The sequence below is a fragment of the Pinus tabuliformis genome, chromosome Q, assembly GCF_031772625.1.
Source record: "Pinus tabuliformis cultivar Carrire ecotype Pingquan chromosome Q, CPIR1, whole genome shotgun sequence".
In the NCBI taxonomy this organism is placed as follows: domain Eukaryota; kingdom Viridiplantae; phylum Streptophyta; class Pinopsida; order Pinales; family Pinaceae; genus Pinus; species Pinus tabuliformis.
The window spans coordinates 189,193,145-189,207,371 of record NC_142296.1 but is presented as its reverse complement, the minus strand read 5'-3'; the positions used below and the strand labels follow the sequence as shown (position 1 = coordinate 189,207,371).

Sequence of the window (14,227 nt, the reverse complement as noted above, 5' to 3'; positions counted from 1 at the left end):
TAGAATTCTCCCTCGAAGCTAAAAAAGGTGGAGGTAAGGCAAAGTTCAACTAACTTAGCCGTATCAGGGTCAGTTAGCTTATTAATGACCTCCATGGCCTCATTGATAGGAATACAAGTATAAAGAGAGACCACGTCGAAACTCACCAGAATGTCCTCGGGCTCAAGCTTAATTTTCTTAAGATCATCAATAAAAGAAGTTGAGTCTTTGACAAAGGACTCAGTCTGCCCAACCAAGGGATTCTGAGGAAATACGATGTACCCGCAACTTTTAGACCTCTCAACACTATCCGTGGCTCCCTCAGTTCTGTGAAAGACCCTATTGACCCTAAGGACATGAAGGGCGTCTATGTCATTCCCTGTTCCTGTGGGACCCCTTATATTGGTGAGACTGGTCGCTCTATCAAGCAGAGAATTAGCGAGCATTCGGCTGACTTGAGACATGGTAGGACCAAGTTCTCAGCACTGGCGGAGTATGCGGGGAAGACTATGCATCATGTTTGCATAGAAGAGGCTCAAGTCATTGCCAAGGTTGCGCAGTTTCACCATCGCAAATTTAGAGAGGCCCTGGAAATTAAGAAGAGGCCGAACAATCTTAATAGGGATGATGGCTGGAGGATTAGCAGTTGCTGGGTCCCAGCCTTGTCTTCCTAGCCTCCTCATTCCCCTGTTGTTGGGTCTTAGGGTTTCAATCTTCCCGCTCCTTTAGATTTGCTTTAGGCTGTTGGTCCCCCTTTTTCCTTGTTAATCCTGGCTTCCTATAGTATTGGTACGGTTTAGTCCTATTATTATGGGGTGTATGAGTTATTAATAGGTTATTAATTAATTTTAGGCTAGTTATTGTATTAACCTTATCTAGTTTATGGTACTATTGGGTAGATCAAATTAGATTAGTTTGTTTCCATAATTCCCATTATTTAGGCATTTATATTTATTCTACTATACCTTTAGAATTAAAATTCCTTGTAACTAATTTCTTATACAATTTTAGTTAGTAAAAAACCTTTTTTAAACCTTATGAGTAATAATATATTTACCTAATTACATAGGTAATTTTAATAATTTTATTGGAATAACAGTTTATTGAAGAAATATTGATTATTAAATTATTGAGAGGGGATCTAATTTTACCAATGGACCATTAGGCTTAAAAGATTAATAAGAAATTATTATCAATTAATATATGATATACTAATAGTATTGAGTTATTTCTTTTTTATAGATATACAATTTTTATAATCTTATACTTTAACAATCATCAATTATACCTAATGTAACTAAATAGTAATGATTTGATAAGAATAATATTTGTTTATTGGAATTATAAATTAGTAAGGAAATATAGATTTTGTAATAAATATAAAATAATAAATAAAAATGATATATTATTGCATATTCATCTATTAAAAACAAATAGAGAAGATCTAGTTTACCAATAGACCATTATATTTAATTAATTATTATTAAATAAATATACAATTAACTAATATAACTAGATTCTACGAATAATAATAATTTAATACTATGTGTTTATATTTAAATGATATATGCTAGATATAATTTATTAATTTAATAATCATTATATGGATTATATAAATAATATATATTATTCAAATGAGTTCTTTCAATATATAAGGTACACATACTCATTTATTTAAATCAACATATGAATTCTTTTAATATATTATTTCCTCATTCAGCTATTTTCTAGGAATAATATTAATTAAATACAACAGGGTTATTAGTGGTTTGACTAGGATCATTAGGTCAAATTAGCCGTTAGCAATATAACCGTTGGAATCTCTGCACACTCTATTTCAACAAGCTAAGCCGGATTGGTTCTTCAACTTGTCCTGACGATGAACCACAAACCACACTGGTTGGTTCGAAACGCGTCGACAAAAGATTGGTTATGTGAATTTGCCGAAGATTATCTAAACAATGTTATGGATCACAGAAGTCTAAATTCCTTAAAAACGTTTATGATTAGAATACGATATTTCTTTGCATAAAAGTGTCTTAAGAGATATTGAAGTTAATAAAAACAATATCGTGGAAGCAGATGTGCGGAGGTCGAGGAAGATGTGCGAAGCTTATTTATGTTATGTGGAATGAGGAGGTGCGAGTAATCGCATAAAGCATTCTGGAATAACCATGAAATAGGAACCTCACACTGCCTTAATCATTCGGGAATAACGATGAAATAGGAACCCCACACTGCCTTAATCAATTTATTAACGATAAAAACAAAAACTATGTTAAGTTCCTCAGGTTAATTTAAATTATATTTTCTCAAATACTGGAACTTTTTATATATTTATATCATATTTTAATGGTATAACATAAAACTCACGACCGAAGGCAATACAACATAAGAAGATAACAGAAAAGAAAAATAATGCACCACAACAAATCAATAAGGAGATTAGAAAAAGAAGACAGATACTTCACGAATAGACATGATAGAATTGCCAAGTTCTTTGAATGATGAGAATAAAGTTTAAATTTCATAATACACCGAGCATAGTTTAAGTTACATGTCAATGAAATAATTACGTGAGATCTATGTATCTCAACCGCATCAACCCCGTATGTTATTAATTTCGATTTTACATTTTTATTTATTTTTTCCATGCAGCAAGTCTACCTGATCGGAAAGGGGTCACAAACTAGTTGACTCAACGGTGGAGCTTTCCTTTGATACACCAAAGAGAATTTAACATGTGTTTTATGATAAAGGGTTAATAATTTGGTGGGGATTCAACCAATTAAACAATCCATCAAAACTATTTAATGTCTTATACATCACATTACAATATTAAAAGAAACTTCACACAATAGTAAATTCTTATTTAATGTTTTATACATCACATTACAATATTAAAAGAGACCTTATATAATAGTTGAATTGAGGCTTCTGTGATCCATAATAGTTGAAAGAATAATTTCAGCGTAAATCACATGTAGACAGACATCTGTCTACGTGTGATTTACACTTAAGTTATTCTTTCAACTTTATATAATAACAAAGTCTTTAATGCACAAGGTATGGGTTTAAATTTTCTGTATGTAAAATTATTTACCAATTCTATGTGCCTATATCATATCTCAAAACTATTAATCTGAAATTTATTAATAAATTTTTTAAAGCACTCACGATTGGAAAATATCATTTCAAACATATAATTACTCCAATGGAATCCGTATATCAAGTTAATTTATCTTTATTATTTGATATTTTCAAACCGTTTTTCTACTACATTGAATGATCAATCTTATCTGCTTGAATCCACTGTCTTTGTATCACGTTCTTAATGATAAATCCTTAGAAGCAGCGAGGTATTTTACTTCAAGGAAATAAATTCTATGATTGGGTGTCGTTTTCTCGATCAATAGACTGTTCTTCCTAACATTGCTAAGACATAGGCACCAGTAGATTTTCTATCGTCGTGTACATACTTTTCCCAATTTGCGTCTACATTATTATGTAAATCTGAAATAAAATATAATTACGCAAATCCGAAACTTTTATTTCAGGATTTTCCATTTAATTAAAGCATATCCAAATGTCCATGTGGCACATGTTTATGTGATCACTCTATTTACAACAATCCAATATTGAATTCTAATATTTTTCATGCACGCACTTGCCACTCCCATTGCTCATTCAACGTCCAGTATACTGCATATCATAGTGTACACATGTCATCCTATTTCACATCTCTTTTTCATACTTCGTTCTAATGTTTTTCATGCACGCACTTGACACTCCCATTGCTCATTCAACGTCTAGTATACTGCATATGATAGAATACACAAATCATCCTATTTCACATCTCTTTGTCATACTTTGTTGTCATCCCACACACCTTTTGACGCTTGAATCCCAATGATGAAGGCATGTCGACTAGGACATAGTTGATTATCACAAACTATTGAAGTATACCATGAATGGACCTTTTTGGTTCAACCAAAGTTCTCTGCTTAAACGATCGTTGTCTTCAATGGTTGGGATATAGTGTATATTTATTGAGGTGATGTGAAATATTTTATTTAATTCATGCACAATGATTAAGAAGGGCTTTTTCGTCACATATCAGAAGAATATGATTCCCATATAATATGATTGAACTGAGAGGCTTATTTTACAATCGAGTATGATGTGTAACTTTGTAGGTTCATCATCAAACTTGAAATTTTGATCATATTGGTCAAAATAAAATTTAAAAAAAATCTAGAAAAGAAAAATATTAAATGACTATACAAAACATTTAAATAATGTCTGCTCATAAAAAAAATTGCAAATTAAGAAATTGAATCCCTCTAAACTCATCTTAAATCTATATTTAAGATGGATCTATACTGGTTATAATGAAATTGTTATCATTATTCTTGAAATAAATAGCATCCATCCCAAAGCTGTGGAAATCAGATATTATCGAATCTCTGATGTCATTCTCTTCAGCACTAAAAGTGCATAGAATGGATTCTTTGCCTCAAACCATTCTTTTCCCTCCACACAAAACCTTATTTCTGTCTCAAGTATATTTCTTCTTCAATATTTCCATGTAAACCTTACTTCTGTCTCAAGTATATTTCTTCTTCAATATTTCCATGTAACAATGGTGTTTTTGCATGCATTTATTCTACATCCAAATTCCAATTGTTGAGAATTATAGGAGCATCCTAATAGAGTCTATATTAGCAATTAAAAGGAAAGTTTCATAATAGCCTAGTGTAATGTTAGTAGTCCCTAATCTCTATGATTAATTCCAACGATTGATATGTGACGTGGTATTTATTTTTTATGAATATTTTATTATCATTACAAGTTGAAATGGATAAATCAGAATCTGCGTGTACGCTATTTCTAACTAATAAGGAAATTCCAAGTAGTTGTCTCACGCACAAGAACTTACATTGGCCATTATGCGTTAAATGTAAAATGGTGAGAAAACTAAGATGGGGTTCTAAATTCCTAATAATCCAAATCTACTACTGTCGGCTATTTTATATGATGCCAAACTCAATTGTAATATTTACCCCGGTTGACTTGAAATCTAATCATTGAATTTAGCGGATGGAATGTAGTTGATGGAAGGACCAAACGCAACAATTACGATAGGAATGTCATACATACCAAGACTAGGTGATGGGTGGAATTAATAGTCAACTCTCCCTTTGAAATCTTGTACATTAGAAAAATGTGCCCACCATTGAAGGAAGCAAATTGTATGAGTGATGGGATTGACTCATTCGAGGGGAGAATAGACATAAACAAGTTGTTCCATGAGAAAAGAAGATAATGTTTATGAGATGAGGTGTGATATGGCCGTTCTAGCATATTTGAAAATTTGGAATTTTACCCTTCCAATTTTTCTCTTGTGGTGAGAAAAGGAAGTTGGAAAGCTCAGGTAGTTTATCCTCAAATTCTCTACCCACTTTCCATCTTGAAAATAGAAAGTTATTGGGGTGAGTTATAGTGAATTTCCAATCAGCTCTAGGTCACCAATATTGATGCAGGAGCATCTAGACTTGGGCCAGCAATGTGACGGGGTGGTCACATGTTGTGGCTAATGCAAGACTTGAGGAAGACTTCATTGTTAAATTTGTGTTAATTTCAATAAGGGTAGGTAGTTAAGAGTGGTCTAGTTTAGTTAAATGATGATAAAGACTGAGTTATAACTGAATAACTAATTCTTTCATGTGCGGGAAGTAGTTAGCTATGACTTAGATATAACTTTTCTGGCTGAAAAAAAATGGGAAAGAGAGGGGGGAGAGGTGAGGCTTGGACAGCCAAAGTTATAAGCCTCCAGGCAATTGGAAGGCCATGAAAGTTGAATATCTGGTCTGGCAAAGACAAAGTTTGTAAGTAGTTTTCATTGAAGACTGTGTTTTAGAACTGCATTGATTAATTCAGAAATTGTGTATTTAATTCCTGTAATTGGGCTTGAATGGTAAATCCATGTGAACCGAATGAGAGATCAAGGAGTGATGGATCATTGTTAATTTAAACCTCTGTTTGCATTAAAAGGGCGCATATCTGTTTTAAGCTCTGTCTATTTTGAATAGGATCATTTCATGTTTCATGCTACTGAGCAGCAATATAATTCTGGTTTGAAAAGCGTAAAGTAGGAACAAAGGTTTGAAATTCGATGTTAGAACCATTATTGATTTACAGGCGTAGAGAAGTTTACATTTTGAATGGAAGGACATATAACGATTGCCGAGAGTTTAATTGGCAAATGGAAATCTCCTGTTATGAATCGTAGGCATTGAGTATTGGAATGTGTTAACTTTGTTAAAAATTAAACAACGTTTTATATCTGGTTTGATAAGTTAAGTTCTGGCCTGAGATTGAACCATTGACACGTAGAACAGGGTAATGGAGCAGCGCTGGCTTAATCGAAGTTGTCGCTGGATGTGCCATCGAATGAGGCGTTCGATCAAACAGTTGACAAGTCGTAGTGTGATAACGAAATGTTTAATTCCATGTGGGAACTGCAGTTGATGTCGATTGTATTTATTGCCAGACGTGATAAGGCAGAGGTCAAATTATATAATTGCCGAAATAATGTTTTGCAGAAGTGGCAGATTCGACGGATGAAGATAGATCGATTTACATAAATCGATGCTCATTTGTGTTAGAATTCCTACACCAGGAGTCAAGGGCGCAGAGAAGGAGCTGTCAATTCGAGGATGATGGATGAATGGTAAGTCACAGTTCAGCGTTGGGGAAAACTGGTACAGAACGAGTACCATAATGAAGATTGTTGAGTTTATGACTTGAAATTGAGGAGCTTCCGCAATTGAGGTGTGTACAAATTGCCAGAAGGAGTCTTATCTGGGCAAATGTTTAGAGATGCATTTTTATATGCATGAGAAGAGTAAAGATTCTGGGTTTGCAGGGTAGACCTGCATCAAGTTGTATCAGAGCAGGAATAACTCTGTGTGGAGATTTAAGTTTCAATAAGATTAATTGCATGTGTTAAGATCAGATCTTGGAACTGGTGAAAATTACAGTGCAGATATGCAAGTGCAGTTGAGGAAGTGAAGCAAGATCAACAGGATCTTGAGGGTGAGTTGTCAGATGATATTTGACTTTGGTTTGAAAGTTGTTTGCAGAATTCAGGTTGCAAGCAGATTGAAGAAAGTCTCAGCGGGAAGAAGCAGACCACAGCTATAGAACAGTCATAGAGGAGTCCAAAAAGGGATTCTAGGTGAATGTGGCAGAACCTAAAGATTCAACAGAGGTTGAATGAAAAGGACCGGGTGATTACCAAAAAACCAGATCCGAAGGAAGGGATTGGTGAGGTAAATGGCAGCAGGAGAGCTTGGTGTTGTAGAGGCTTGGTACAACTCATGGGTGAGAAACTCATGGTGAGGAAGATGACTACTGAAAGTCATAAAAGAGGGAGCGGAGGTTCAGAGAGAGGCCACAGTAGAAAGAGGGAGAAGGTTGCCAAGGCAAATGGCATATGGAAGAAGTTGACTGATGAAGATTATGAGAAAGAGAAAGCTGAGATAACAGTGCATCTTGAGTTATTGATGGAGTTTTTACAAGAGAATATGAAAGACTAGAGACATGGTTGGACCATGAGAAAGAGGATGAAGTGGCAGAAGCTACACACAAAGAGAGAAATGCTGATAAACATACAGTTGGCAGAAGAGCTAAGGAAGCTCGAGCAGATGTTGAGTTGTGGAGAACTCAGAGAGGCTGAGTTAAAAATGGATGTTTCCATTTGTGGCCCAGAACAGGGTGAAAGTCTGGGTGAAGAGACCAAAGAGGAGGATCTCATGAACTATTGGGATAGTTCAAAAGCATCTGAAGATGTGTTGGTGAGAGAAGCAGATGAGGCTATGCAGTGTTGCAAATTTTCTCACAGTTTATGTATGTTTGCAGGATGTGCGAAAGATGGTGAGCAGTCTGATGGAACTGTCACAAAGGAGAATGAAACGTTTGAGGTAAAGCCTGGTAGGGAATTCCTTTTAGAGAAGGAAGGTAATGATTTATCACAACAGGAAGAAATCACAAATGAATTCTTGTTGGGAATAAGACAGCAATTCGAAGCTGTTATGGAACAGGAGAAACGTGGAAATGCCGAAGAAAAATTCCAAGGAGGTAAACAAATGTATTTGTTTAATGAAATTGCTGACGAAAGTTTTCGATGTAATGATGCTGAAACCAGGATAACTCAGGAAGATTTCCAGAGTGAAGGTAGTGATGAAGTGCTAAAAAGATTTCAGAGGGAAATCGAGTTTTTGGAACGGTGGCTAAAGGAACCTGATGGAGGAGGAAAACCTGTAGAATCTGATCCAGGAGAAATTACAGTTACTATGCATGATAGAGATGAAATATTTTTAACATTTATGGAGTTGAATGAATGTCATAAATTTTCAAATAATGATGTAACTGTAGGTACAGAAAATGACATTAACAGATATGATGTCGAAATCAGAGGAATCGAGCAGAAGTTATTTGGCAGTGAGATGGAAGATCAGAATCCGCAAGGAAGTTGTGTCTGTAGGGACATTAAAGAAACTGTGAATCAACAGGATGAAGATGAAAGAAACCAACAATTCGAAGCAATATCTATTGAATTCCAGAAATTAAATGATGAGAGATTGATTCCTGAAGCATCAAAAGAGACCGAAAGGTCCTATTTCTTTAAAACTAACAATTTATTGGTGAATGCAGGTATTGTTGTCGGTGTTGAGAAACATTTGACTCAGTTGAGCAGTCAAATGAAGGAAGAAGAAAAGGTCGAAGAGCCACCACAGTCTACTGACAGTGAAGATGATGGAGGGGCCAAGACTGGAAAAAAAGGGTCAAGAGGCCGCACAAAGGTGGGATTGAAGACTGGCAAAGGAGACAAAGTTGTTGAGGAAACCGGCGTGGCAGTTTTGGAAGAAAACCCCAGTTGCGCTGATAGCAAGCGTGGCGCCAGTAAAGATAAGAAGAAGAGATTGAGAAGCGACTCCTATAGGCTGCATGGGCCCATAACCCACAGGCCTGAAGATGGTTTTATTGGGGAAACCGGATTTTGGGTTCGCCCCAGAATTCGTTTTCAAGAAGAAAATTCTGTGGAGTTGGTTACTGAAAATGATGGGCTCCACATGTCAGGTAGTTCTATGTTTGAAACGAGTATGCCATTAAGCATTCCAATTGCTGCCAGTGGTAATGATGGTGCTTCTGTAGTCCGCAAGAAGAAATATAACAGAAATGTAAAAAGAAAAGATAAGACTGATAAGTAGGGCATAAATGTCAGTTTTGTAGGGTCATTAGAACATGATATCAGTATGTCTACACAGACAAATAACATTGGTGGGGACTCAAAACATGGAACAGAAAATGTAATTAGTAATTCCATCAAAGAAGTAAATAATGATGTTGATATGCAGAATGGAAAATCTGAATTTACTTCTGTAGGAGCTGGTGGGAATGATGTCAATGTAGTCCATGATACTTCGGGAGGCCAAGGAAGCCTTATTAGAATAGTTGATGCAGGGGAAAAATTTGAAAACTCTTTGAAGGAGTTAAATCAACAAACTAAAGTGTTGATGAAAGGAAAAAGTCCAGTACAACAAGTTGAAACTCTATTGAAAGGAGACACACAGTGTAGATGTGTGAGACAAAGGAAGATGCAGCTGGATAGCAGCAACCAGCTAGAGCAAGAAGGGAGGATTAATAAAGACAACCAACAAGAAGATCGACTGGAAACAGAGACTGAGAACATAAAGAAATTGAGGTTGCAACAGATCAGGAGGCAAAGGCTGGCAGCATCAGGAGAGGTGAACAATCAAATATTAAAATATTTTCGACAAGTTAAAAGAATTTGCCCAAATGATCCTCATCCTACCTAAAAGTTTGAAGATACCGAAACAGTGGTCAAAAAAGTTAGATTTATTGAGGCCATCTTAGTGAATGATCTGGTGAATCATTTGGTTGTTGAACCCATTGATTTTCATTCAATAAAGGTGGAGCGACAACATGGAGTAGAAGGAGAAAATGTAACATTGGAATTTATAAAGATGGATGACTTCAAGAATCAGGAAAGTATATGCAGAAGGTGTGCATTTCAAATAGTATTGCAAGTAAAGGATTTACTGGAGGCGATTTCTCCGAATGGGAAGCAATTTACTATTTGTGATGACATCCATGGTCAGTATTAAGACCTTTTTAACATCTTTGAGGTTAGTAGGATTCCTTCGGAGGATAATCCTTATCTTTTTAATGATGATTTTGTTAACTGAGGCTTATTTTTAGTTGAAGTCGTGCTTGTGCCATTTGTATTCAAGTATATGTGTCCAAGAGGAAATCATGGAAGCAGGAGTAAGAACCAGATTTATAGTTTTGAGGGTGAAGTCAAGTCCAAGTACAACGGAAGTATGGTTGAGCTTTTTGCTGAAGCGTTTTGCTGTTTGCTTTTGGCTCATGTCCTCGATAAAGGGCGTGGACCCATCACACAGAATGTTGGTTTGTCTTTTGGAGAAGATGTGACCAAAAGGTTTTTCCAAGAAAACAATCTTGCGCAGGTGGTCAGGTCTCATGAAGTTAAAGAGGAAGATGAACTTGAACACAACGGCAAACTTATTACGGTGTTTTCAGCTCCAAACTATTGTGACCGACGAAGGAAGATGAAGCAGGAAGCAGCTAACAAGCAGCCTAAATAGAGGAGCGGAGCATATGGACAACTCCAGGACCAAGTCTGGGATCTAGGAGGAATTTTTGTTTTTCTTCATTCCTTCTTGAAAGCACATGATCAGGAGATCATGAATGTTTTCAAGCGTGAGAGTTTGATGCAGGAGCATCTAGACTTGGGCCAGCAATGTGACGGGGTGGTCACATGTTTTGGCTAATGCAAGACTTGAGGAAGACTTCGTTGTTAAATTTGTGTTAATTTCAATAAGGGTAGGTAGTTAAGAGTGGTCTAGTTTAGTTAAATGATGATAAAGACTGAGTTATAACTGAATAACTAATTCTTTCATGTGCGGGAAGTAGTTCGCTATGACTTAGGTAACTTTTCTGGCTAAAAAAAAAGGAAGAGAGGGAGGAGAGGTGAGGCTGGGATAGCCAAAGTTATCAGCCTCCAGGCAATTGGAAGGCCCTGAAAGTTGAATATCTGGTCTGGGAAAGGCAGAGTTTGTAAGTAGTTTTCATTGTTAATATGAAGACTTTGTTTTAGAACTGCATTGATTAATTCAGAAATTGTGTATTTAATTCCTATGATTGGGGCTTGAATGGTAAATCCATGTGAACCGAGTAAGAGATGAAGGAGTGATAGATCACTGTTAATTTAAACCTATGTTTGCATTAAATGGGTGCATATCTGCTTTAAGCTCTGTCTATTTTGAATAGAATCGTTTCATGTTTCATGCTACTGTGCAGCAATATAATTCTGGTTTGAAAAGCGTAAAGTAGGAACAAAGGTTTGAAATTTGATGTTAGAACCATTATGATTTACAGGCATAGAGAAGTTTACATTTTGAATGGAAGGACGTATAACGATTGCTGAGAGTTTAATTGGCAAATGGAAATCTCCTGTTATGAATCGTAGGCATTGAGTATTGGAATGTGTTAACTCTGTTAAAAATTAAACAGCATTTTATATCTGGTTTGATAAGTTAAGTTCTGGCCTAGGATTGAACCATTGACATGTAGAACAGGGTAATGGAGCAGTGTTGGCTTGATTGAAGTTTTCGTTGGATGTGCCATTGAATGAGGCGTTCGATCAAATAGTTGACAAGTTGTAGTTTGATAATGAAATGTTTAATTCCATGTGGGAACTACAGTTGATGTCGATTGTATTTATTGCCAGACGTGATAAGGCAGAGGTCAAATTATATAATTGCCGAAATAATGGTTTGCAGAAGTGGCAGATTCGACGGATGAACACAAATCAATTTACATAAATCGATGCTCATTTGTGTTAGAATTCCTACACCAGGAGTCAAGGGCGCAGAGAAGGAGCTGTCAATTCGAGCATGATGGATGAATGGTAAGTCATAGTTCAGTGTTGGTGAAAACTGGTACAGAACGAGTACCATAATGAAGATTGTTGAGTATATGACTTGAAATTCAGGAGCTTCAGCAATTGAGGTGTGTACAAATTGCCAGAAGGAGTCTTATCTTGGAAAATGTTTAGAGATGCATTTTTATATGCATGAGAAGAGTAAAGATTCTGGGTTTGTAGGGTAGACCTGCATAAACTGCATCTCTAAACATTTTCCCAGATAAGACTCCTTCTGGCAATTTGTACACACCTCAATTGCGGAAGCTCCTCAATTTCAAGTCATAAACTCAACAATCTTCATTATGGTACTCGTTCTGTACCAGTTTTCCCCAACACTGAACTGTGACTTACCATTCATCCATCATCCTCGAATTGACAGCTCCTTCTCTGTGCCCTTGACTCCTGGTGTAGGAATTCTAACACAAATGAGCATCGATTTATGTAAATCGATCTGTCTTCATCCGTCGAATCTGCCACTTCTGCAAAACATTATTTCGGCAATTATATAATTTGACCTCTGCCTTATCACATCTGGAAATAAATACAATCGACATCAACTGTAGTTCCCACATGGAATTAAACATTTCGTTATCACACTACGACTTGTCAACTGTTTGATCGAATGCCTCATTCGATGGCACATCCAGCGACAACTTCGATTAAGCCAGCGCTGCTCCATTACCCTGTTCTACGTGTCAATGGTTCAATCTCAGGCCAGAACTTAACTTATCAAGCCAGATATAAAACGCTGTTTAATGTTTAACAAAGTTAACACATTCCAATACTCAATGCCTACGATTCATAACAGGAGATTTCCATTTGCCAATTAAACTCTCGGCAATCGTTATATGTTCTTCCATTCAAAATGTAAACTTCTCTACGCCTGTAAATCAATAATGGTTCTAACATCGAATTTCAAACCTCTGTTCCTACTTTACGCTTTTCAAACCAGAATTATATTGCTGCTCAGTAGCATGAAACATGAAACGATCCTATTCAAAATAGACAGAGCTTAAAACAGATATGCGCCCTTTTAATGCAAACAAAGGTTTAAATTAACAATGATCCATCACTCCTTGATATCTCATTCGGTTCACATGGATTTACCATTCAAGCCCAAATCATAGGAATTAAATACCCAATTTCTGAATTAATCAATGTAGTTGTAAAACACAGTCTTCATATTAACAATGAAAACTACTTACAAACTCTATCTTTGCCAGACCAGATATTCAACTTTCAGGGCCTTCCAATTGCCTGGAGGCTGATAACTTTGGTTGTCCCAGCCTCACCTCTCCTCCCTCTCTTCCTTTTTTTCAGCCAAAAAAGTTATACCTAAGTCATAGCTAACTACTTCTCGCACACGAAAGAATTAGTTATTCAGTTATAACTCAGTCTTTATCATCGTTTAACTAAACTAGACCACTCTTAACTACCTACCCTTACTGAAATTAACACAAATTTAACAACGAAGTCTTCCTCAAGTCTTGCATTAGCCACAACATGTGACCAACCCGTCACATTGTTGGCCCAAGTCTAGATGCTCCTGCATCAAATATGTTGAATTTGGGCGTATCCATGCATTAGAGGCTCATAACCCCTTAAGTTAAAAGGACACATTGGATATCACAATTAATGTAAATAGTGTTTCTAAAATGTATACAAATAAGAAGGATTCTTAGGGTCTTGGAACTCTTGATATCAATCGTACCTTTGAGGGTTATTAGGTTTAAGTCTTAAAATAATTTCCACTCATATTGAGTGAATAACCTAGGTAAAGCACTAGTATTTTACCCCAAAGTTGAGGAATCATGTAATTTAGGGCTTAAGGCATATGCTCTAATTGGTAGAATTCGAAGGAGGCATTCAAGGGGGTTTCTTTCCATGGATAAAACATGGAGTTTCATGGCATAACATATAAATTCTTTTATAGGAAATTGCTTCATGTTTTAGTATATCACACAAAACAAAATCACACATTATTATGGTGTATCACATGAAAATAATGTCCATGTGATTTATGGTTTATTACATGAAAATAAATTTCACACAATATAGAGGAATCCATGAAAGGTTTGGGGCGAGAGAACTATGCGGTAAAATGTTTATCAACATAAAATATTCTTGTAGTGCAATGTATCACAACACACAATTTTGTGGTGTGATACACCAACACCATCAATCATTTTCAAGGTTGCAATATTTTCATGTTGT

General features: G+C 35.9%; 1 pseudogene; it reads left to right on the top strand.

Annotated features, from left to right (window-relative positions):
- The first annotated feature begins 10,031 nt into the window (after positions 1–10,031).
- Positions 10,032–10,673, top strand: LOC149218852 (serine/threonine-protein phosphatase 5 pseudogene; annotated as a pseudogene).
- The last annotated feature ends 3,554 nt before the right edge of the window (positions 10,674–14,227 follow it).